The sequence below is a fragment of the Triticum aestivum genome, chromosome 6B, assembly GCF_018294505.1.
Source record: "Triticum aestivum cultivar Chinese Spring chromosome 6B, IWGSC CS RefSeq v2.1, whole genome shotgun sequence".
Taxonomy (NCBI): domain Eukaryota; kingdom Viridiplantae; phylum Streptophyta; class Magnoliopsida; order Poales; family Poaceae; genus Triticum; species Triticum aestivum.
Genome location: NC_057810.1, coordinates 682,832,159 through 682,857,933, shown reverse-complemented (window position 1 = coordinate 682,857,933; position 25,775 = coordinate 682,832,159). Strand labels below are relative to the sequence as shown.

General features: G+C 47.2%; 2 pseudogenes; both read left to right on the top strand.

Annotated features, from left to right (window-relative positions):
* The first annotated feature begins 2,049 nt into the window (after positions 1–2,049).
* Positions 2,050–14,195, top strand: LOC123139614 (F-box/LRR-repeat protein 14-like; annotated as a pseudogene).
* A 1,133-nt stretch (positions 14,196–15,328) lies between these two features.
* LOC123139613 (F-box/LRR-repeat protein 14-like) lies at positions 15,329–17,267 on the top strand (annotated as a pseudogene).
* Positions 17,268–25,775: the final 8,508 nt, after the last annotated feature.

Below are 25,775 nucleotides of genomic sequence, written 5' to 3'. Positions count from 1 at the left end.
ACCCCCGAATCTAGTTCTAGCGCTTCGTGGCCCTCGCCGAGCTAGCACTATGTCGTCGGCGACCTCGTTGCTCCACGCCGCCCCGGTCGCAGCACCCTCCGTCAAGCTCGCGGCACACGCTGCTGCGGTCGCCCGACGCACTCCATGGCTCGTCACCGTCCTGCTTCATTAAACGCATGCAGCAAAAAAAGCTCATTAGTCCCAGCGAAAAATTGTTAGGTTAGCGCTGAGACATGAATGGTTGAAGCTTTCTTCATGGCCGGTTATAGCTTTTGTCACCGACAGTTGCAGCTTTTCATCGCCGTTCATAAGTTATACCTTTTGTAGTCTGTGGTTGAAACTTTTCTCATTGCCGCTTGAAGCTTTTCTCATCACCGCTTCCAGCAAAAATATATTGTAGCATCTTCTTCTCGCCCACCCCGGTCACCGGTTGTAGCAATTCCGATCACTGGTCGTGCTTTCCCTCTGGTTGTAGTTGCAGCTTTCACATGGCCAGTGGACGCTTCTGCCATCACCGGTTGCAGCACCCCATGATGCCGCTTCCAGCAAATGTGCAGCTCGTGGTCACCGTCGATGTAGCTCGTGGTCACCGTGACAATGGTTGAAGCTTTTTTGTTTGCTGGTTGTAACTTTTCCCGTAGCCAGTTCCAGCTTTTTTCATGGCAGCAGCTTCCGTCGTTCTTCGATGCAACAAAAAAACTCGCCGGTCCCAGCAAAAACTCTTGCCGGTTGTAGCCCTGTGTTATGCCGGTTGAAGCACATCGATTCGCCGCACCGTCCAGGCTCCAGTCATCTACGGGTGCCCCCTGTTTTGCAGCGGCCGGTGGTCATCGTTCCCAGCTCCGGCGGGTGCTGGTTGCAGCATCCGCCGTCGTGCTCCCCCTGTGGTAGGATCTCCTGCTGAAGGCCATGGCGTCCGTAGCAAGGAGCAGCGCGAGGTGTGTGAGATGGGCACTGGGAAGAGATATTTGGGGAGGGAAAGACGAGACAGAGGTGGGAGGAGATAAGGCGAATTTGTCTTTGGGTGGGCCTCCCTCGGGCCCGCCTGGGCGCAACCAATTAGGGGCGCGTGAGCGGGAGCGACCGGCCGAGCGTTCCGCCGGCGCTCCGTTCCCAAACGATTCCCAAAAAAAAAAGCGCCGCCAGACGAGGATTTCTGCTCCGAGGTCGCGGCAGAGGTTTCCTGCCGCCGGCCGCCACCCAGTTCCGGACCGCCCCACGATCGACGCCGTCTCCGCTCGGTCCTTCCCTCCCGACGCCGGCATTCCTTATCCCCCTGCGGTACGGATTCGGGTCGATGCCTTTCCCCTTTTGAGCAGAACCTAGGTGAACTCGATTGCTGCACTGCGCTTAGTTAGTGGTGTTGATTCCGCCGTCTAGTGTCCAGGTGAGCTTCATTCTTGCGCTGTGCTCTGTTGATTCCATGACCGTGTTGTGTCTAGGTCTGATTTAATTGCTGCAGATTTATGTATGAACCTGCTCTGGAACTTTGGATGTGTGCGGAATGCAGGAGTGGATAAGTTTGTTTTTGTTAGTATCAGATGTTCCAGAGCGTCTAAAATTTATAACATGCTCATGTGATTGGTTAGATACATCAACAAATACGGTGCTGTTAGCTACAAATAAAATAATCAAGGAACTATTTTTGTTCCACGATTCAGAATTTTTTTCAGATACAAATAGGTGCTATCATCGTCGACTGTGGAACAAATTGAGTCCGAATGGGGAGCTGCCCTGTATAATTTTATTAAGTTACTGTGAGACACTAGCGCTCGTCACAGGACTCGAGCCCTACTCGGTAGGGACATACACCACAATGCTCCTACCACTGGGCTATGACTCAGTTCTCAATTAGGGTTCAGTCTGAAGTTTACCGCACGAATATTTCAGAAGATACATAACCGTTCAAAGCCTCATCAATGTTCCCTTTACATGAGTTTTAACAGCTATTATCTGATTATATTGATTTGTTCCATTCTGATAATAATATTTAAATTTCAGCTCTTTGCCGAGCATTGAGATTCCCAAGTCATGCCACGGAGATTCTCGATGGAGGGTCTCCCAGAGGCACTGCTTTTAGAGGTCGTCAAGAGGGTTACCAAGACAAGTGATCGTAATTCTCTTTGCCTCGTGTCGAAGCAGCTCTGCACCATCGAGGCGGAGCATAGGGATGATATCCGTCTTGGCTGTGGACTCAACACTAGGACAGAAGCCTTGGTATCGCTGTTCTCCCAGTTTCCCAATTTGGCGAAAGTAGAGATCAATTATTCTGAATGGAAGCACAGTGACGGGGACCAGTTGAAAAACCAAGGCCTCCTTGTTCTATCATCTCACTGCCACTCGCTGTCCGATCTTGCTTTAAGCTTCTGCTCATACATCGATGACATTGATCTTCCTTATCTAGTAGAGAGCAAAAATTTGAGGTCCCTCAGGCTAAACCACACACCAGCAGTAACTTCTACTGGGATTTTGCAGGTGGCGGTCGGTTGCAGGTATCTTTCGGTTCTCCACCTTGTTGACTGCACGGCAATAGACAAGATGAAGTGACTGGAATACCTTGGGAGGTACGGATCATTACGAGAACTTGTTGTAAAGGATTGCGATTGAATCAACCAGTATGACCTCCTAGAATTTGGTCCAGGATGGGCGAATCTCCAAAAATTTGGGTTCGAGATTAATGGAAATTACGTTGAGATGGGAGCCCATGATTCCTCCTACGTGTCTGGCTACCCATATAGCTATGACATCTGCTGTGATAATTTGAAGGATCTTAGATTGGCTCATTGTTAAAATACGTAATGGGCCTAATGGGTCCGCTAGTCTTAGAATTAATTAGAGATAAGGGTCGCTTGCTTAGGGTCAAGTAAGCCTTGCTTGGGAGTCAAGTAAACCTCTCTATATAAAGAGAGGAGATGTATCAATCTAATCAGGCAAGAATTAAGAAGGAAATCCCTTCCCTCTTGCCCGGCCGTGGGCAGAAAGGCCCCCGGCCGGCCCTCTCGCGCCCTCCTTCTAGCAGCGCCATAACAATTTGGTATCAGCTAGCTTCGGTTCGATCATGTCTTCACCACCGTCAAGCCCGTCTCTTCCGCTGCCGGTCACCTTGTCGCCTCCGGCGACCACCACGACCGTCATCCCGCTCCTGCCCGCGCCAGGATCCTCTGTCGCGCCCGCCCCCACCGTCCTCACCTGGGAGGACGTGTCCGGAGTGCTGCGGGACCTAACCCAGGTGGTCCAGGAGATCCACCTGTTCTTGGCCGGCTCCTATGGGCCGCATTCGGTTGCGCCACCCATCGCCGCCCTCGCGCTGCCGTGGCTGCCGTGGCAGCCGCCGCACCAGGCGGCCTTCGCCGCGCTCGCCGGGCCGCTGCAGCTGCCATCCATCGCCACCATCGCCCAGCCCTGGCTGCAGTGGCAGCCGCCGCTCCTGGCGGCCTCCGCCGCGCCCGGCGCGACAGCGCAGCAGCCGTTGCAGCTGCAGCAGCCCCCGTCGGTCAGCTCCGCCGCCCAGTATGGGATGCCCTATGACGGGAGTGCGACGACCTCGTTCCGATCAGCGCCGCCGCCATCCCAGGGCGTCCACATCCAGCAGATCAAGTCCCTGCCATCGCCGTCACCGCTTCTGTCTTGGATCGCTACCCGCCATGTGTCGGCGGCGGTGAGGCTGCAGGCTGCTGCGCGCGGCCTCCTAGCGCATCGGCGTGTGCGGGAGATGCGTGGTCTGCAGCTGTCGCTCCTCCAAGTTGCCCTTCGCTGCGCAAAGGACCTCGATCTCGTCCGCTGCGTCGGGGATCTTGGGCATGTGGTTTCCCCCACGGGCGGCCTGCGCTGTTTTCCCCGCGGTCAGCGACCTCAAAGTCTGCGACATCGGCGGTTGGGGGGGCGCACCCCTCCTCGTCATTCTCCATGGCAAGCCCTCCACTCTTTCATGTGCGGTGCAGACCAACAGCCGTCCGGCAGGGAGAAGGCATGGTGTCACCGATAGGAGCGCACCGCGTAGCACCACTGCATTACGCCACCGGCCGCCGCGAGGGCACCTCTGCTGGTCACTCTTGCGCCCACTTCCAGGTGGCCATACACATGCACTCCTTTTGTTCAGGTGGTGTCCATGGGATCCAGGTGGCTGTACACGTGCACGCCCGACGAGCGGATGGTGTCCACTTTTTGTTAAGGGGTTCAAAATAAAGCGTCCCAGTCCATTTTAGGTTGAGAATAATAAAACAAGCCGAGATGTAAAAGGCTTGTTTTTAGGTGTTAGGTTTGTGTTGCGTCGAGTCATGGTTATAAGTTGGTTAGGCTGCAGCTCGAGGACAAGCTGCATGTCCAGGTGGGGTGTAGTGTTAGAATACGTAATGGGCCTAATGGGTCCGTTAGTCTTAGGGTTAACTAGACCATGATGGCGCGCATTGCTGCGCCCGTCCATTTTTTCAATAGAATGATTTGGATTTATGTAAATATTAAGTGGCATAAAAGTTGAATATAAAAATACCAAAGGTACAACATGTAGAATGAATATATGTATATACATGCTTACTAATAAATATAGTTATGCCAGTAACGTGAACCCAAATAAAGTGGCAAACATAAAAGTGATAGTAAAATCACCAAAAGAAAACAATGTAAGCGAGAAACTACTTTGTTCATTCTCTGCGGAGAGCGGCCATCAATAGGGAAGAATGTACATAAAGTCAACGTGGTATGGCAAGATGTTGGGAGTTACAACTGGTTTAGTATCTCTAGTGGCATCAACTAACATCCTTCATAGCACAATGGAGTAGTTGTTCGTGTAGACATCAGGAGAAATTAGTACAATGACGACTGTGTTGCATTGAGTCCTAAGGTGATATTTATGCAAAAAAAAAAATGCTGATTCATAAACTGTAGCAACATGATAAGCTCCCGAAAGCCTGGAGATGTAGGCCTGCAGCATGCTAACTTAAAAACCTAAAAACAAATGGAAATTGCAATATTATAATTGCATGGTTATACAGAACTGCTAGTTCTGTTATTGAGCAAATTATTTTCACCAAGGCTTATTTTTTTTCTAACTACGAAATGCATGACCTTGTAAGTTTAGATTCTGAGTGAATAATTGCCCTTCCTGATGTACAACATAAAATGAAACTGGACAACACGTGGATTGGCTCAAAAGAGAAAGTCAAAGAAGTTTTTTTTAACTAAAATGAAAAACTGAACTAACCAAACCCAGAATGATTCAATGTCGCAACAAGTCATGAATGACCTGAATCAACTACTATGGTGTATCACTGAATGGATAGTGAATGATACTGACTTTCTCGTTCCCACATATTTTTAGAGAGACTAAACCAGGTGTTTAGTTTCTCAACCATATGAAACACGCACTGCTACATCTCGAAAGAATTCTCTGTACAATAGAGATAAAATGGATGCCAGCAAACATATATAGGTTTCCGTGATAGCATAACATACTTCTTGGAATATATAAGAGATGCCAGCTGACAAACAAAGTCCATAAGTAATGCACTTCCTAAGAAGACGTGAGACTTTCATCACTGGTAAAATCGATGTTGCAGTATATATAAATCTACACAGTGAACTACAGCTGAAGAGAAGGAAGACACTTCTATTGCATACATGATGTACCTTATAGTTATTTGGAGGCAATGATGTACCTGATATGGTCATATTGATAATTGACTAAGTGGCATTCCACGTGTGATCTGTAATCCTGCTTGACTTCTATTGCATACATGAATTATCAATATGCGCATCAAAAGAAAAGAGATGTAAAACCAGTGACACAAAGTAAGAGGCACCCTGACCGTGCTATCTTCTTTTTGCTGCTTTTGAAAAGAAGTTGCAAACCGAAGAGAAAATAAAAATGTGTTACCAATTTAAAAAATGAAAACAGAGGCCGGTCAATTAGGTGAACACGCAATGGACAACAACATCCACGCATGCAAACACAAAACAATGTGTCGGCATCATCCTGCCTATGATCTCCTCGACCCCTGCTGCTTCTGAGGATAGAATGAATCAATGTGAAGGACACCGGCCAAAGTTTGGTTGTTTTCAGTGGAAGAAATATGAATTGCATTTGGTTTGTGATAACCATGACACCCCATGTATTTTGCATGTTTTATGTACAGTTAAACAATGAAAGATTTAGGTTGCAATTCGTGACTATTGTCATCTATCTTGGTTTATTGCAATTTTCCAAAAGAATCCATAATAGAAATTCCATGCAAAGATCCTATTAAATATATAGATGAGAAGAAATTAGGTTTCATGAAGAGTTAAGTGCATCCTAAGTCCTCGAACTATTCTAGAGGTGTTACGTAGGTCCTCGAACCGTGAAAAGTCCTCGAGGGTCCTTTGAAGTGCAATAAGTGTGTACTTACGTGACACCTCTGAATTAGTTCTAGGATATGTGTGACACTTCTGAAATGGTTTGAGAATCTGGATGGCACATATATTGCACTTTGAGGACCTATATGATGATTTTCATAGTTCGAGGACCTACATGGTGTGTCTGAAATTGTTTCAGGACCTAGGATGCACTTCACTCTTTCATGAAAATGGCCAAAAGGAGATCTGCACCAAGATTTTGACTCACAACATAAATAACCTGCATGTTTATTTACAGATCATCGTATTATATCACAACATAAAAAATCACAAAAAATTACGTGGAAAATACAGCTATAAAATGTGAATAGTCCTATGCTATTCTAGATATTGGTATAGGCTGCATTTTATTTACAAAGCATCATATTATATCAAAATGTCACACACAAAATCAGACATAAAAATGAGATGGAGAAATAGCCAAGAGAAATACAAATAGTACTAACACGATATTTTTCTTGGATCGCATAGTCACCAGCACAATAATTTGACCTCTCATTACTGTTTAATCTTGCAAAGTTTTCGGATAGCATCATTAGGAAAAAAATATATGAAGCAGTTCATGGAGGCAGAATAGTACACGCATACTAACCTGTCTGTTACTCATTGGAGATTGACATAATCTAACCTAGGAGAATCACACTTGAATCCATTGACGCCTGCATTCATTTAGGAATTGGGAGTACAAAGAACATCATGAATAAGAAGAATTGTAAAAATTTGATAAGGATGGGAGAAGAGGGAATGTTCGAAGGAGGGAAGACTGGCAGAATTTAGAAGACAAGGACCAAAGCGCCACTGCCGGTGACAGTATTTGCCAGAGTATGGAGGCGGACGGGAAGAAACAGTGAGATTGAAGTAGGGACATGGTAACTGACCTGAATTAGTGCCCACCGGTGAGTTACGAACATGTTACCATTAAAGACCTGTAGCAACAGTGAATTATCCCTCAATTTGCCGGTGAGTCACTCGATTGGCTTCCCCGTCACCTCCTGTTGCCGTCGCCCGCAAGAAGACCCTGTAGCTCGCGCAGCACCTCAGCGAACGGGGCATCCCACATCGACCCGACCCGTCGAGGTCAACATCACGCACTGGAGGGCGTCGCTCGACACATGAAATTCGTCCTCCCGTCGTCCTGCGTGCGGACTATGGTTTTGTTTTCCCCTTCCAAAACAATGACACGGAAACAATTAATATTTGAAGGCTCAAGGCCTAGTTGGCCAAGTTAACAATAGACTGCAAATTTTGTTACCGGAGCACCGCCCAGCCCGCTAGCTCTCCGGACCTAAGCCCACACGGGATTGCTGATAAATCCAACTACCCCTAAAAAATGCCGATAAATCCAACTGCCAGCGACGCCCAACACTCCAGATCCGACGGCCGAAAACATGTATGACCTGAGAGGGCTGGAAAAGTGCTCGGTTATAATGTCTCTAAATTAGAGATAAGGGTCGCTTGCTTAGGGGTCAAGTAAGCCTTGCTTGGGAGTCAAGTAAACCTCTCTATATAAAGAGAGGAGATGTATCAATCTAATCAGGCAAGAATTAAGAAGGAAATCCCTTCCCTCTTGCCCGGCCGTGGGCAGAAAGGCCCCCGGCCGGCCCTCTCGCGCCTTCCTTCTAGCAGCGCCATAACACTCATATTATAACTCAGCCAGAAATTGGACTTCGTTTTCTCCTGGGGAAGTGCAAAGCATTGGAGACACTTTATTTGGAGTACGTTATTGGTCTAAGTGAGGGTGAGATGATCGCATTATTCCAGAATTGTAGCAACCTTAAAAGCATCTCACTTCGACTCATCCCTCTGCACTGTGAAGATTATGAGTTTAGGACGTCATTGACTGATGTCAGCCTTAAGGCTCTAGCACTCAGCTGCCCTACGCTTCAGGTTGTTGAGCTCACATTCGCATTTTGCTCTGTTCGTCGGCCAACAAATATAGGCTTTACACAAGAGGGTATTGTAGCGCTCATCCAATCACTAGTAGAAAAGGGGCTAATGGTCCAGGCCGGTCCAGCCCATTAGTCCCGGTTCAATCCAGAACCGGGACCAATGGGGGCATTGGACCCGGTCCGTGAGCCCCAGGGGCCGGCCGGGCCACGTGGGCCATTGGTCCCGGTTCGTCTGGACCTATTGGTCCCGGTTGGTGGGACGAATCGGGACCAATGGCCCTCGCTCCTGGCCCACCATCATTGGTCCCGGTTGGTGGCCTGAACCGGGACCAAAAGACGACCATTAGTCCCGGTCCATTCCAGCAACCGGGACTACAGGGTTGGTCCTCGTTGCGGCCAAAGTTTAGTCCCACCTCGCCAACCAAAGGAGAATCAGACCGGTTTATAAGCCCCTCCCTCTCTGCCTTATTGAGCTCCTCTGAAAATGAAAATAGATGCCCTTATATAGGGAATTTAGGCTAAAGTCATACGAATTTCTCTTGAAATTTGTTATGAATTTAATTTGAATTTCCTCTATAAGCGCATCTATGCTCATTTCTTAGTAGCTTTTTATATAGTTTTTTTTTCTTTTCTGCTATATTTATTTTTTTCTTTTTATTTCTGAGTTGTAATAAGTCATTAAAAATAAGCATCTATGCTCATTTTTTAGTAAAGTTAATTATAACTATTTTTTATTCTATTTATTTTTGAATTGTAATAAGTCATTAAAAATAAGCATCTATGCTCATATTTTAGTAAAGTTAATGACAACTATTTTTTCTTCTTTTTATTTCTGAGTTGTAATAAGTCATTAAAAATAAGCATCTATGCTCCTTTTTTAGTACAATTAATCACAACTATTTTTTGCTTCAATTCATTTTTGAGTAGTTTTCTATATAGTTTTTTTCTGCTATATTTATTTTTTTCTTTTTATTTCTGAGTTGTAATAAGTCATTAAAAATAAGCATCTATGCTCATTTTTTAGTACAGTTAATCACAACTATTTTTTCTTCTATTTATTTTTGAATTGTAATAAGTCATTAAAAATAAGCATCTATGCTCATATTTTAGTAAAGTTAATCACAACTATTTTTCTTCTTTTTATTTCTGAGTTGTAATAAGTCATTAAAAATAAGCATCTATGCTCCTTTTTTAGTACAGTTAGTCACAACTATTTTTTGCTTTAATTCATTTCTGAGTAGTTTTCTATATAGTTTTTTTTCTTTTCTGCTGTATTAATTTTTTTCTTTTTATTTTTGAGTTGTAATAAGTCATTAAAAATAAAAAAGAGGCGCAATGCTTGTTAATTTGCTTCAAGCCTTTCGGAATAGTGTCAACTGCACTGCACATAGCTCTGTGCAGTCTACCGTATTCCTCAAGGCCTGAAGCTAACCAACGTGCAGGAGCATTGAGCCTCTTCGTCATCGTCTCTGCACTCAGGGCTTATAAACAGCTGCGAGTGCCTCTCGCTTGGCGAGGTGGGACTAAAAAAACAGCTGCAGGAAGAATAAAAAAAAATGCCACCTAAAGGGCTACCACGACCTGAATACGACTAGAAACCCAACAATGGGCCAGGATTCAGGCCCGCAATAGGCCCAATAGGCCCACAGGCACATATAATGCGTTTAGGCCCGTAAGCCTGCATTTGAGAGGAGCTCGAGAGGGCAGCGGGACTGGGGCTTATAAACCACTCTCGAGCTCCCTCGGCTAGCGAGGTGGGACTAAACTTTCGTGCCGCGACGCGGGCAGCACATGGCCTTTAGTCCCGGTTGGTGGCACCAACCGGAACTAAAGGGTTGCATTGGTACCGGTTCGTGGCACCAATCGGTACCAACGCCCCCCCTTTAGTCCCGGTTGGTGCCACCAACCACCAACCGGTACCAATGCCCCCCCTTTAGTCCCGGTTGGTGCCACCAACCGGGACCAAAGGTCTTCATTTCCCGCCCTTCGAAGATCTTTGGTCCCGGTTGGTGGGACCAACCGGGACTAAAGGGGGGCATTGGTCCCGGTTTGTTCCACGAACCGGGACCAAAGGCTTTGCTATATATACAACACTTAGCGCGACTTCGATCTCTCCTGCTCCACTCACGTCGCCGCGCGTCTCCCTGCCTCCACCTCGCCGTCGTCGCCCCGCCCCGACGCCGTCGCCGCCACGCCCCGCCACGCCCCGACACCGTCGCCGCCACGCCCCGCCACGCCCCGACACCGTCGCCGCCCCGCGCCGCCCCGCCCAGCCCGCCCCGCACCGTCGCCGCCCCGCCCAGCCCCGCCCCGCGCCGTCGCCGCCCGCGCGCCCTGATCGACGTCGCCGCCCCGGCCCGCGCCGCCCCGCTCCGCACCTCGCCGTCGCCTTCGCCGTCGCCGTCGCCGGCCGTACATGAGCACCTCGCCGTCGCCGTCGCCGGCCACCGTCATTTTTTTGTTAGATTAATTAGATTTTTTGTTAGGTTAGATGTGTAGGAATTTAGATATGTAGTTCATAGATTTTTTTTGTTAGATTAAATTTTTTTGTTAGATTAATTAGATTTTTTTGTTAGGTTAGATGTGTAGTAATTTAGATACATGTAGTTCATAGATTTTTTTGTTAGATTAGATGTGTAGTAATTAATTTGTTTATATTATGTTAGATTTTTTTGTTAGATTAATTAGATTTTTTTTGTTAGGTTAGATGTGTAGTAATTTAGATACATGTAGTTCATAGATTTTTTTGTTAGATTAGATTTTTTTGGGTTAGATTAGATGTGTAGTAATTAATTTGTTTATATTATGTTAGATTTTTTGTTAGATTAATTACATTTTTTAGTATTTAGAAAAAGGAAAAAAAATAAGAAGTAGTTTATATATAGTTGATCTAGCTAGTTGATTTAATAAACTAATTTATTTTACTATATATAGAAGTAGTTTGTTTTAGTAAGTACTACTTAGTTATTTATAGTAAGTGCTTAGTAGTTGAACTAGATAGTTGATTTAATTAATAAAACTACTTCTATTTAACTATATATAGAATTAGTTCCCGCATCGACGTCGGCGATGCCTATCCCGCATCCTCGTCGTCGTCGACTCGGCGGTGGAGGCCTGCTTGGTCAGGGCCATGTTCGGGACTGGGCTCCGCCGGGCTGGTATTGGGAGGTGCTACCTTCCGGGGGACGTAGGTTGGTGAGGAGGCAGCCCGTTGTTGACCCGATCCTTGTTTGGTGGTGGTCGCGTGGGCCAGTGACGGTGGTGAGGCATCCGGACACCGCGGAGGTGGTACGTCACCGTGTCAGCGAGGAGGACGAGCATGTCCGTCACTACATGGTTGCATTGGAGGGCAGGTTCGACAATACCTGGCAGGTTCTTCAGGGATCTCACTGGAGCTATGATCCTGTGATGGTTCCTTATCTTTGGGTGTCCACCGCCCGCGTCGATACCCGTCGGGCGCTACGGTTCTAGTTGTATTAGTGATAATATTCGACGATGTACGAACACCAAGAGATGATGTACTTTTGCTTATAATTATTGAATGCATGCTAATTTGAATACTATACTTTATTTTATGATTTTGTTTTGCTTATTGAATGCTCATATTGGATAAGTTGTCCTTCATTCCCGTGTGCTAGACAATTTGATATAATAATGCATTCGGGAATGAAAGGAGGAGCTACGCACATCGATCATCGATAGTCAACCCGTGATTAATAATAATGATCTAGTTTAATATTTGAATTATGAACGTAGGCCGGAAATGTCGTACTCATCGGACGACGAAAACCGCCCGGGGGAGTGCGACTGGTGCCACGACGACCGAGGTATCTGCGACAGGTTCATTGTGCTGGACGAAGATCGTCGCTTCAGCATTAAGCTCGAGGAGACCTTCGATGTTCATACGGTACGCAACCGATGATAATAGTTTTTTTTTTCGTAATTACTCATGACTTCAACTATTTTAATCATGACAATATTTTTCATATTTTCCTATTCGACTAGCTTATTCCATGCTTTGCAAGACGCTATGTCTTGGAGAGGATGGGTTTTGAAGACCATGAAAGTTTCGAAACCAAAAAAATTATCCTAAGTACCCATCATGGTGTGGATTTTCAAGTAAAGCTGTACAGTGCTCAGAGTGTAACCCATTTTGGTTGCAAAAATTGGGAAGCACTTTGCAAGATGTATGGTTTTGATGAGGGTATGCTTGTTACCATGGATCTTGGTGATCCTACGATCGAGCAAGAGAGACCTATGATTTACGTCCTTGTGGATACACCTCCAATTCTTCCCCCATGTGAGCTTAACATAGTTATTAAGTAATTTATATTGTTTATTTCAAAATAGTTGACAACTTATTCTCCATTGACAGCTTATTTTCATTCTTCAAAGAATGTGCGGAAGATGGTAGACAGAACCTACTACACCGAAGGCTCCGAACTAACTTATCAGGAGAAAAATCATCTGGTCACATTTTGTACTGATCTTGATAATTACAATGTCTATAATCGAACTCCTCAACATTATGGTCAATACGTGCCACTAGTGCACGTGTTGAACTACGGTAACTACCATGGAGATACCCTGGTAAGATTTTTTACTATTACGACATCCGTGCATCTTTTTGCACACTTCTAAAACTAGTACATCATATCATTGCTAACTACGAAGTTATTACTATATTTTTCAACAGATAATCCCGAATGATTGTGTGCCTCATCTGATGTATACACACGGTAGCCTTCATGTTTTGAGCATACAACCAGGTCGTTCTACGAATCTCAACTGTCCATACCGGGTTTCTAAAAGAAGTGGAGACATGATAATCAAAGAATGGAAAAAATGTATGGACAGTCGTAAGGAGCTTCTTGGAAGCAACATTCAGCGAAGGGCAAAAATTGGAGACAGGATGATCGCCATTCTTCATAATGGAGAGTCAGGGTCTATATTGTTTTATGCTATTTTACCTTAAGGGTGTTTAGGTCCTACCTGATACTGATGATCATGTGTTAAGAACAATTATGTAGGGTTGGGTTCGATGACTATGAGGATGATGATCGTATGACTTATTATTAATAACGAGTAGAAGTTGTATGATGATGCATGATTAGTAGGACGAGTACTTGTTATTATATATGCTGATGTATGCGAGCATGCATGAGTTATTATATCAGCGGGTAAAATGAACATATATAGCAGCAGCGTTGGTAAACCAAGGACGAAGATATAAGATAGGACACTTCTCTCTATTAGCTAGCTAATATAACAACCGAAAAATAACCCACAAAACCCCTCAAGCAGCCACTTTCCAAAAAAACATGGACTTTTGGTCCCGGTTGGTTCCACCAACCGGGACCAAAGGCCCCCTGACTGGGCTCGGCGCACAGAGCCACGTGGAGGCACATTAGTCCCGGTTCTTGTTTTAACTGGGACTAATGGGTGGAGGTATTAGTAACGGCCCATTAGTCCCGGTTCATGAACCGGGACTAAAGGCCCTTACGAACCGGGACTATTAGGTGTTTTTCTACTAGTGAATCCTGTCCAATTCGTGCTCTTGTGCTAAACGGTGCCACCATTTTCTGTGACGAGGGGATGAAGGGCCTCTCATCCTCACAGTTTCTGGAGACACTCGAGCTTGTGCATTGCAAGTCTATAACTGATGTTGGGATGGATCTCATTGCTCAGGCTCCTTGTTTGAGTCACCTCACGCTACGTCGATGTAGCAGCGTGACTGATGATGGAATGGCCGCACTCGTACGTTCTCATAAGTTGGAGCCACTGATGGTTATAGGCTACTGTCAGATCTCTCGGGAGGGCATTCAGGGAGCTGCCAAAACAGTTCGCTACTCGGTAGAGATTGAAAGCCTTGGCAGCTTAAAAGGAATGCGGCTTACTCAGTATACTGAGTTTTAGTGATTACAGTATCATGGAAGTAACTAGAGGATAGATGTACGCGTTGACATTTTCGTGTGGTACAACTCTAATGCCTCAGTTATTATTGCTGGGGAACGTAGCAATAATTCAAAAAACATTTACGCATCACCAAGATCAATCTATGGAGATTCTAGCAACAAGAGAGAGGGAGTGCATCTTCATACTAACTACAGACCCGAAGGTCTACAAACTACAGACCCGAAGGTCTACAAAGAACTACTCACGCATCATCGGAGGGCACCAATGGAAGTGGTGAACCCCTCCGTGATGGTGTCTAGATTGGATCTCGTGGTTCTGGACTCTGCGGCGGCTGGATGAAAATTTCATCGACTCCTCTAGGGTTTCTGGAATATTGGGGTATTTATAGAGCAAAGAGTCGGTCCAGGGGGCACCCGGGGTGGGCACAACCCACCAGGGGGCGCCTGGGCCTCCTAGCGCGCCCTGGTAGGTTGTCCCCTCCTCGGGACTCCCCCCAGGTGCAACCAGGGCCCGTTGTGTTCCTTCCGTCAATGAAGGAGCTTCTCCATCAGGGTCCTTGCACATGTTGACTTCCCCAGCTATTCACTCTATCCGGAGCACACCAGATCTTCAACCTTGAATTGCATGAAAGACTTCATTTGCTCTACTCTAGCATTCTTACCACCCTCTTCAGATTTCTTCGATTTCCCTACTTTTTCCGCAAAAGAGTCCAACCATTTAGCCATCTGGCAATCATATCAATGAGGACACAAGGGTCAGTAATTTTTGCTTTATCAAACACAGCACTATCTCTTATTTACCGCATATGCGTACTATCACGAATCTCATGGCATTAGAACGACGGGCCACAGTAATATGCATTCCAGTTCTCCTATCAACTGGTACAATATCGAATCATGGAAATTGAAAGTGATAATTGGCACAACAACCTTGGCTAGTAGTACAATACATGTACATCAATAGAGATCAAGGAGGGGGCTATATAATAGAGCAACAACCTTACTTAGCCAGTAGTACAACAAATGAAGCAAAATTCGGAGTATAAAGAAATGGACCAAAGTCACATGTATCCATGCATATCGTGGTATACCTGATATATTATGACTGGGAGACATCGGTAATCTACTGGCAGCATGTATTTGGTAGTGTGGTAATCAATGAAATTACCAATGTAGAGTCTTCAGTTATGGACGTAGCAACGAGTAGGGGTCTAGCGCAGTGATGAAAGGAGTTGCATCATCTTGAGAGGTTCATCTCCATCCTCCGCGCAAGGGCCAGAGCCACAGATCAGCAGCCCGCAGTTCCTCTGGGAAGGCCAGCAAAGTTTCTTGGGATCAACACGTTCTCGGGATCAACACGCCTTTGCATCGGCATTGGAGTATCTTTGTTTCTGTAGTTTCTAGCTTGAGCACTCGCTGCTCCCTTGTTCTCATCGGACCGTGTACCAAACCTCGAATCTACATAAGCCTTCTTATCACAATGCACATTTTAGTATTTCGTTAGGTCAACCTAGATACCTTGGTCAATATCACAAATATCATTGCTAGCTTACTGTCTGGTCTCATAGATTTAAGTGCGGAGCCCCCCTCACAAACAGTTAAAAAACATTTGTAGGTAGCATTATAAGCATGATCGATTATAGTACACCCTGCTTTATGGCTCTCATGCTTCATGCATTGGGTCCGTAGCTGATTCACCAGGCACATACTGTCTAACGGCATACATTAAGTTACAAATGGAGTGATATGATTAAGACCAAACACCAGTTAATCATGACTGTAGGATGAACCATAAGTAGATGTGAGGGAAGGAAGCAGGAAACTATACACACGAATAGAAATTAACATGTTTTTGTTATGCTTGCTCCATCTATATAATCTCACAACGAAGTTTCTTTGGTTATTGCTTTAAGTTTCTGCTCTTCCATTGATGACTCTGGTCTTGGTTATCTAGCTGACTGCAAAAGTTTGAGGTCACTTAGGCTGAACCATGCACCAGCAGTAACTTCTAGTGGGTTTTTGGGTGGCAGTTGGTTGCAGGTATCTTTTGGTTCTCCACCTTGTTGAGTGTAAAACAATAGACAATGTTGAGTGGCTGGAGTACCTTGGGAGGTGTGGATCATTAAGAGACCTTGTTGTAAAGGATTGTGAAGGTATCAGCCACTATGACCTTCTAAAGTTTGGTCCAGGATAGCCGAATCTCCAAAAGTTTGAATTTCAGATTGATGGAGATTATTGGATGACAGGGGCCCGTGATCCCTCCTATGTGTCTAGCTACCCTTATAGCTATGACACCTTCTGTGATAATCTCAAGGACCTTAGGTTGGCTCATATTATAACTCAGCCAGAAATTGGGCTTCGTTTTCTCCTGGGGAAGTGCAAAGCATTGGAGACACTTTACCTAGAGTATGCTATTGGTCTAAATGTGAATGAAATGATTGCACTATTCCAGAGATGCAGCAGCCCTAAAACCATCTCACTTTGGCCCATGCCTCTGCGATATGATGATTACGCATTGACTGATGTTAGCGTTAAGGCTCTAGCACTCAGCTGCCCTATGCTTCAGGTTGTTGAGCTCACATTCCCATTTTGCTTTGATCGTTGGCCAACAGAAGTAGGCTGGACACAAGAGGGTATTGTAGCGCTCATCCTATCCTGTCCAATTCGTGCTCTTGTGCTAAACGGTGCCACCAATTTCCGTGATGAGGGGATGAAGGGCCTCTCGTCCTCTCAGTTTCTGGAAACACTCGAGCTCGTCGATTGTGAGTCTATAACTAATGCTGGGATGGATCTCATTGCTCAGGCTCCTTGTTTGAGTCACCTCACACTCCGTCAATGTAGCAGCGTGACAAATTATGGGATGGCCACACTCGTAAGTTCTCATAAGTTGGAATAACTGATGGTTATAGGTTGCCGTCGGATCTCTCAGCAGGGCATTCAGGGAGCTGCCAAAACAGTTCGCTACTCGGTAGAGATTGAATGCCAAGCCAACTTAAAAGGAATGCGGCTTACTGAGTACATGGAGTATATTTGGATGTTTGCTTATGCTGCAACTTATGATGGCATAATTTAGTAGTTACAGTATCATCAAAGTAACTAGAGGACAGATTTACGCGTTGACATTTTCGTGTGGCACAACTCCATTGCCTCAGTTATTATTTTGGACTGCTGGCAACTCGTGAGTTCCTCAAATTCTTCTGTGTCTCGAGGCTTGGAATGGAGGTTACTTTTCTTATTCATGTTGAATTCTGGCAAGCCGTGGGGCTTGGAATGAAGGGTTATTTTTCCTATTCATGTCAAATTCTTGCATGCCTTGGGGCTTTAAATGACGGTTGTTTTCCGTATTTCTAATGTAGTAACATTGCTTCTTCAAAGAATAAGCAGGGGCAGAAAGCTCCTCTCTAACGTCACACCTGTTTCGTGTATAATTGCGTGGGCCATTTGATTTGAAAAGAATAACAGGTGGTTCTACTTGCACAATCAACTGATTATCCTTTCTGCTCCACTGCTGAAACCCGGGCTCACTTATCTTGTCATTGCAGAGCTCACTGTGTCTTCCTATGAGATCTGAGGAGGGGTAGCCGGAGCTACAGGGCTTTATCTTGGATCCTAAATAATCTCCATGCTGCATCATGGATGCACCATCCTCTAGCTATTCCATGGATCCATGCTGCATTGTCGATCGTCGTTCTGGTGGCTGCCGATGTCCTTAATGCGACTGACGATGTGTGTCATTTGTGCCTGAACCTCTCACCGCCTCCTCCATGCCTTGAATTGGCTCCGAATCTGGCTACTGGGTGGCTACACGCAGCTCCATCGTGTGCCTCGCGCTGCCCTGACCTGCACCACATTCTCTACCGGCCAACACCAAGGTCATGAACTCATGATCAAGATCCTACACGTGCCTGGCTATCTGGTTCCATTCTTCCCACACGCCTTTCCATCTCCATCAGTCTCTAGTTGTTGTTGTAGAATGGATACTGCCTATAATTCTTTGCTTGAGCGATATTTCCAGTCAGTTGATGCATGTCAAAACATTATTTATTTTTTTCTTCTAAAACGCCATGATGCATTGGATTTTAACTCGACTTACTTAATTGCTTCTATCAACTGCTGGAACAGCTGCAAATTCATTTGTTTTTTTCTATTCATTTGATGGAAACGAGACCGGCGATCAGCTAGGGCCTGACTACAAATGTAAATCATTTTCGCTAATATTACTCACTTTTTTTGCATTATTAAGCATTACTGACTTCTTTTTGCACTCCAAAATGCTTTTAAAAATAGCTTTTTTTGGAACATCAAGTTTTTTCCTATGATGTCCACGGATGTCATTCCATCATGAAACTTTGCGAGCACTCAAGACATTCTACAACGTTTTTTTAATCATTTTTCTATGATTTTGCTATTCATCCGGGTGCATATGTACTCATGAGCAGATACTCCACGTCCAAAAGGACGTTTTGCTCCCTCCCAATTTCAACATTTGTGGCGGGAGAAAGTTTACGTCGTCACCATCACCACTCAAATCGTTGCCCATGGCATCACCTTTCACGACCCCAACTCCTGTGACCCACGCTTCCCTCACCAACCGCGTCCCCGCCCTTCACTCTACCCGCTCATGTTAGAGCAGCCTCCTAAACCATCACCATGGTTGTTGTCTCCTCACACCACCAAACCAAGCTCGTGGTCATCGGTGGGTAACCTCTTGGCTGGCTCCATGTACGCGTCCCAAAAGCTGGTAGCCGTTGTCAGTCATGCGCGACTCCTGGCCTCCTAGACATCTTCACCATCGGAGCCGACCTAGGACAAGATACGATGTTGCGGTGTGGCGCATCGGTGAGGCTATTAATCGTGTATTGACACCACCTTCCCCACGCCTCTCCGTCCAGCATGTACAACACCACCCTTTCAAAATCAAATATAGAAAATTCTCATTACCAGACTACTTACCCCCCGCTTGTTTTTTTAAACGCGGTTCCTTAAAACATGATTAATTAAAAAAGGTAGAATCGAGATGCTCGATTAATTAATGAAAAACGGGTAAAACCTACAACATGCACACAAGAAAGGGCAACCCTGCCGACCTAGCACATGCAAAACCACACACACTGCCAAGTAGAGGAGGTTGCCTGCAATGTCATCGTTGCCACCTCTTCCCGAGCAGGTGACGCCGACTTCGCCATTGACAACCATCAAGATTCCTCCGGACGAACGACACATGAGGACCTTCAGCCATAGCCAAATCAAACATGCAGCTCCAATTTTGTTGATACGCCTCACAAGAGGAAGTTTCAAGCCTCACACGAACCTTATGGAATCATCATTACCGCAGAGGCCCCGCGCATGCAACTCTGACTTCTCTGTTAGTGAGAAACAAACATAGGCACACTCGTATTTGGATGTGAGAAATTAATCACCGCATCTTGTACAAGCGATCCTCCTGTCAGCAATTACGCCTATTTGGCTGTCAAGTTGTCCATCCATGCCATCAACATTTGTTTTACCTAATACTCCCTCTGTAAACTAATATAAGAACGTTTTGATCATTACTTTAATAATAGTTGATTCATGATCCTTGCTTCCCCCTGTTTACCGCATTTTTTTGGTAAACATGGCTCTCCATATGATTTCATTTATCAGAAATAACAAGTCTTTACATGTAGATATCCTAGAGCACCTAACAAGCCGCAAGCTGACCATGACCTGGGAAATCCACCTGGGACTTCAGATCACAATCAACAGATGCCCAGGAAGATAAGAAGCAATGTTTGAGACCCTGCTTATACTAATAGTACAATCAACCAACTAACAACCACAATAGGGAGGAAAGCAAAGTACATTGCCAGCCATTTTTTTGAAACGTCACCGGGGGCGGGGGGGCAGCAGAAAACTGCCCACCTGAATTTTCCATTAACTTCACATTGAACCGAACATGCAGAAAAGGTTTTTACAACTGCACAAAGAGGCAGCAAGAGAGGGAGAGGGGGGGGGGGGGGGGGGGGGGGGGGGGGACTAGTGCAACACAGTGAGGAAATAGACCCATGATTCCAGGATTGTTTTACAGATAGTACGAGAGCATCTCCATTTCCAGAGCGAGACGTACGCGGAGATGTTACGGGCCACATCAGAGAAAAGGAGGTTTTGCGCGCGGAAGACCTTCGCATTCCTGCTCTTCCAAACATTCCAGAGACGGCGATGCAGACGGTGGCCCGGAGACGAGGCAGCACGGGGAAACCCCCGCCGCAACCAGAACACAAGGCCTCCCCCGACAGGGGGGCCGCAGCGCTCGAGGAGGCCAAAGCCCAAATGGCGCGAGCGTGGGCGCAGTCGAACAACAGGTGCTCCGTGGTCTCCAAACCACCACAGAACACACAGTCCGGACTAGCAATGATATGCCTCCTGAAGAGCAGATCGGCACTAGGCAGCCGCTAGTGATGACAGAGCCACAAGAAAATTTGCATTTTCCCGGAGTGAAACTATGCCAGATCGTCGGCGCGAAGGCATCCACCGCATGAACTTCCATGGCAGCCCGATACGCGCCCCTGGCGCTATAGGCGGCCCCGGAGATGCGCAGGGACCGTTGGTCAGGAACGCCCAAGGTCAGGGCCACACCTTGCAGCTCATTCCGAAGAGAGTTTAGCTCAGCCCGAGCGGCCGCGGAGAGCCGCGGTTGGAGCTGCTCACCCAAGCCAGCCAAAACCGAACTAGACAGCAAATACCCAGAAGGAGCTTCTCCATCAGGGTCCTCGCACATGCTGACTTCCCCAGATGTTCACTCTATCCGGAGCACACCAAAATGTCAACCTTGAATTGCACCAAAGACTTCATTTGCTGTCTACTCTGGCATCTTACCACCCATTTCAGATTTCTTTCATTTCCCTGTTTTTTCTGCAAAATAGTCCAATCATATAGCCGTCTAGCAATCATATTAAACACATTACTATCTCTTATTTACCGCGTATGCGTACTTATCGTGAATCTCATGGCATTAGAACGAAGGGCCACAGTAATATGCATGCCATGTGCTACCTATCAACTGGTACAATATCGAATCATGGAAACTGAAAGTGATAATTGGCACAACAACCTTGGCCAGTAGTACAATACTTGTACATCAATAGAGATCAAGGAGGAGGCTATATAATAGAGCAACAACCTTACTTAGCCAGTAGTACAACAAATGAAGCAAAATTCAGAGTATAAAGAAATGGACCAAAGTCACATGTATCCAGGCATATCGTGGTATACGTGATGTATTAGGACTGGGAGACATCGGTAATCTAGTGGCAGCATATATTTGGTAGCGTGGTAATCAATCAAATTACCAATGTAGAGTCTTGAGTGATGGACATAGCAGCGAGTACTGGCCTACCGCAATTGTGAAAGCAGTTGCGTCATCTTTAGAGGTTCATCTCCATCCTCCGCGCAAGGGCCAGAGCCACAAAGGATAAACCTGCTGCCTGCAGTTCCTCTGGGAAGGATGGTAGAGTTTCACAGGATCGAGTCGAGCCTTTGCATCAGCATTGGAGTATCTTTCTTTCTGCAGTTTATAGCTTGACCACTCGCAGGGCCCAACCTTCGGTCGTAACCTCAACTGATTGGGGAACCGCTGGAAAAGGCGAAATGTAATGATCTTCAGAAACAAAGTCGACTCAGGCTCGTTGTTTTTCTGCCGAGGATATGATTCTATTGTTTCATCGCGGCTTGCCCGTCGATAAATGGTTGCGATATGACGGGGGGTGCCATGTTATCTCCCAGCGTGCCACTTCAGTTTACTGCTTTCTGGTCGTATCCAATTCTTGCAAATACGTACTTGTACTTTGGATCTCTTGTAAAAGGTGGTATAGTAAGAAAAAATGAACATGTTCTTCTGGCTGCTTGTAGTTCCTGCATTGGACAAGAATTGTCTGAACATGGTCACAACACAGATTAACAATAAAAGGCGTGCACATATGAACACAATTAGTACAGTAACTATCTAACTGAATCACATGCCTTGAGCTGCAACTAAAGAACCAAAGCAGTTCGTTACACTTTAACTGAATAAACGGTGCCAGCCTCTAACGGTTAAGGCGCACCGATCCATGGTGACCAAGTCATGTAGGAGGCAGGCCGGTCAGCTCAGCCGCCTGACCGCATCTACGTGTGGGGAGCAGGCGCCTGCAGGTGTTCGGCGGATTGCCCCAGAGGGAGACTGCGTCGCCGGTGTACCAAGTCTTTACATCTACCAAACATGAAATAAAAGGCAACACAAACTAGATATCCAAGAGCACCTAACAAGCCGCAAGCTGACCATGATCTGGGAAATCCATGTTAGATGTGTATAGTCTTTCTTGCACTTTGTCATACACATGTATATGTACTGGCCCATGGCCCTCCTGTAAAGGCAGTTGCCCATTCCTAACATGGTATCAGATGCTTAGGTTCCTCTCCCGCTCCCGCACGCTCGCAGCTCCGTGCCTCGCTCCACCGTCGCCGGCCTCCCTCTACCTCGTCGCCGGCACCGGCCACCTCCTCCCTCGCCCCTGGTCTGCGCTGCCCCGAGCTCGGCCGCGGCCTGTCGTCGTTGTCCCGCGCCGCCCCGAGTGCGGCCGCGGTCTTCCCTCGCCGCTTCGCGCCGCCTCGCACCTTCCCGTGCTCGGCCACGGCCGACAGCCACCTCTCCGCGCCTCCCCGCACCCGGCAGCCTCCTCCCCGCGCCTTCCCGCGCCCGGCAGCCTCCTCCCCGCGCCTTCCCGCGCCCAGCCGCCACCTCCCTGCGCCTTCCTACGCTCGCCCACAACCTCCCGCGCCCGGCCGCCCCTGGCTGCCTGCTGCAGCCGGTGCTGCCCTGGTCCGGCTCCTCCCACGCTCGCCCTTCCCCCCGTTTCCTCCATCGGGGCTGGATCGGGCCAGCGCGAGCCTGATCCCGATCTGGATCGGGGTCCCCTGTAGTGGTTGACCAAAAAAAGAGCTCCTCATGTCTTCTTTGGGCTATGTCGCCGTTCCTCGGTGCTTGGTGATCTTCGATGGCACCAACTATGCCGAGTTTGCGAGGTTCATGAGAATCCATATGCGCGGTCTCCTTCTGTGGGGTGTTCTGTCTGGCGAGGTCCCCTGTCCGCCTTGCCCTGTTGCTCCTGTGGCTCCTACCCCGTCGGCACCGCCGGTTCTTGCTGCTGATGCTTCTCAGGCCGATCGCGATGCTGCCAAGGCTCTCGATGATACTGTAGTTGAGGCCTATGATCAGCAGATGTTAGCTTATTCGGATGCCCTTTCTGCCTATCGTGATGATCTGTCTGCTTACACTCAGTGGTGCAATGATGATGCTCGTGCTGCTGCTGTTCTTACTGTGAGTGTCCTTTCTCAGTTCGCCTCGGAGTTCATGGGATTTGGCACAATTGCAGCGATGTGGTCTTATCTCTGTCAGCGCTATCAGCCCTCTGGTGATGCTCTCTACCTCTCTGTGGTGCGTCAGGAGCATGCACTCCAGCAAGGTGATTCCTCTATTGATGAGTTCTATTCACAGTGCTCTGCCATCTGGCGTCAACTTGACTCTCTTCGGACCGTCATTTGTGGAACTTGCCGTTGTTGTCAGACTACATGGTCCGATTTGGATATCAGAGGGTTCACGAGTTCTTATCTCGTCTTCGCTCTGAGTTCGAGCCTCGCCGTGCTCACCTGCTTGATCATGGTCGTGTTCCTATCTCGGAGATCCTTGCTGAGCTCCGTGCTGAAGAGACTCAACTTCGCTCTGCCGGGTTACTTGTGGTTCCATCAGTGTTGGCCGCCCGAGCTCCTACGCCACCTGCTCGCCTCACAGCTCCACCGCTCCTGCCTACTCCTTCAGGGGGGTGGGTCGTCCTTCTGCTGAGAGGGGCCGGTCGCGCTGTGACACCTTTTGTGGCTATTGCTCATGGTCAGGTCACCCAGAGTCTGATTGCCGTGAGAAGAAGCAAGACCAGAGGCGCTCCTCTTCCAGTGGGACTCCTGGATCCTCCTCGACCCCGTCACTCACTGACCAGGACATTATGAGGCTCAAGCATCTCTTAGCTTCCTCGGGCTCTTCATCGACCGGTTCCGCTGCTGCTGTGACTGCAGCCACTGCTCCACCACCGCAGGCATCTACAGAGTCAGGTACATCTTTGTGGGTTCTGGATTCTGGAGCCTCTTTTCATATGTCTTCTGATTCTTCCGTGCTGTCTTCTCTCCGACCGCTTGATTCGCCTGTTAATGTTCTTACCGCTGATGGCACACCTCTTCCTGTTGCTAGCCGTGGTCTTCTTTCCACTCCATCTTTTTCTGTTCCTAGTGTTTCACATGTTCCTCGCCTCACCATGAACCTTTTTTCCGCTGCCCAACTTACTGATTCTGGTTGTCGTGTCATTCTTGATACCGACTCTTGCTCCATTCAGGATCGTCGCACCAAGGCTTTGGTTGGTGCTGGCCCCCGGCGCCGTGAGTCTGAGGGCCCTTGGGAGGTTGACTGGCTTTGTGTTCCTTCCGCTGCCACCACTTCAGCCAGCTCCCATGCTCTTGCTGCCTCTTCGTCTGCGTCCTTCCAGCAGTGGCATCATCGTCTTGGTCACATATGTGGCTCTCGCTTGTCTTCTTTAGTCCGTCAGGGCCTCTTAGGGCCAGTATCTGGAGATGTTTCTTTACATTGTAATGGCTGCAGACTTGGCAAACAGACCCAGTTACCTTATCCTACCAGTGAGTCGGTATCTCAGCATCCCTTTGACTTAGTTCATTCTGATGTATGGGGTCCTGCTCCCTTTGATTCGAAAGGTGGTCACCGCTACTATATATTGTTTATTGATGATTTCTCTCGCTACACTTGGCTCTACTTCATGAAATCTCGTAGCGAGGTTCTCTCTATATACAAACGTTTTGCTGCCATGGTTCACACCCAGTTTTCCACGCCCATTCGCACTTTTCGTGCTGACTCCACTGGTGAGTTTATCTCCCAGCTATTGCGTGGTTTTCTTGCAGAATAGGGTACTCTTGCCCAGTTCTCATGTCCGGGTGCACATGCTCAGAATGGCGTTGCCGAACATAAGCATCGTCATCTACTTGAGACGGCTCGCGCTCTGATGATTGCCGCTTCTCTCCCACCCCACTTTTGGGCTGAGGCTGTTTCTGCATCCACCTATCTCATCAACATACAACCCTCGATTGCTCTGCAGGGTGGTATTCCTATGGAGTGTCTCACTAGTCGCTCTCCTGACTACTCCGCTCTTTGAATGTTTGGATGTGTGTGCTATGTTCTTCTTGCCCCGCGAGAACGCACCAAACTGACTGCTCAGTCGGTTGAGTGTGTTTTTCTTGGCTACAGTGATGAACATAAGGGCTATCGCTGCTGGGATCCTGTTGGCCGTCGTTTGCGCATCTCGCGTGATGTGACCTTTGACGAGTCTCGCTCTTACTACCCACGTCCTTCTACCTCGAGCTTCTCTATGGATGATCTTTCCTTTCTTCTTCTCCCTGCTACACCCTGCTATGTGCCTCCTCATGTCTTTCCTCCTCCTCCTGCACCTCTCCTTCCTTCTCCTTCACCACCGACACCATCTTCCCCATCCTCCTCCTCCAACTCTCCACC